At 26.8% G+C, this 935-nt stretch overlaps 1 non-coding gene across 1 annotated transcript; it reads right to left on the bottom strand.

The window, feature by feature from the left end:
• Nucleotides 1-211: 211 nt before the first annotated feature.
• On the bottom strand, nucleotides 212-284 carry TRNAR-CCG (transfer RNA arginine (anticodon CCG)). Its single transcript has one exon. It is a non-coding gene; the product is annotated as a tRNA-Arg (tRNA).
• Nucleotides 285-935: the final 651 nt, after the last annotated feature.

The following is a 935-nucleotide window of genomic DNA, read 5'->3' as shown; positions in this document are numbered from 1 at the left end:
ATAATATTTCTATAAATACTATTGAATTTAGAGACATGCACTATTGATGCTAAACTCACTCAATTATTTATTTATTTAAAAAGTTCTTGGTTGGTGGCAAGAGGGCCAATGCTTCTGATTTTACGACACTAGTTTTAAAAAGTTCTTTGATTTTTTAACCACAACGACTTTTTTAGGTTTTCTATTGTGTATAGCAGCAAAATGAAAACAGCGATCACGGTGGGACTCGAACCCACAATCTCCCGCTCCGGAGGCGAGCGCCTTATCCATTAGGCCACGCGACCTTTGTTGTCTGTTTCCTCTAAGTCATTATTATACCCATATTTTTGTCATAAAACATTTATTCATAGATGGATAGATGAGGTAAGAATCAACATGGTCTAACAATTTTAATTCGATGACAAAAATAATATCCAAGTTTTAAATTTGATCAAAGTGATCCCCTGATTTTGTGTTATCATAAATTCAGTCTTTCTTTCGTTAAATAGTCGGTTAACATTTAATATGGACTGTTAATGCTGACATGATAGAATATTTTTAATTGAATATGAAAATAATTTACTAAAATTTAATAATTAAAATAGGTAATAATTATTGTAAAACTGAGGCAATCGAATATCTTCCATTTTTCTTCTTGGACCAGATAACTAAAATTTTACTATAATAAATAGTTGTATTTAAAATTATTTAAAAAATATTTTGTCACCTTCAAAATAAGCCACGTTTAATGCTAAGAGATCATGTCCTTTAGTTGGCTAATAAATTAAAATTTAAATTAAAAAATATTTTTAATAAATTTATAAATATTAAGATGAATAAAAAGATATAAATGAAATAAATACATTTATTTATGACATATAAAGCATATAATATTTGAAAACAACAAAAAAAAAACACTTATATGCATACCATTATCTTTGAAAAATAAAGGCCTA

This window comes from Arachis duranensis, chromosome 8 (genome assembly GCF_000817695.3).
Source record: "Arachis duranensis cultivar V14167 chromosome 8, aradu.V14167.gnm2.J7QH, whole genome shotgun sequence".
Lineage (NCBI taxonomy): Eukaryota > Viridiplantae > Streptophyta > Magnoliopsida > Fabales > Fabaceae > Arachis > Arachis duranensis.
This window is presented reverse-complemented; position numbering and strand designations above follow the sequence as displayed.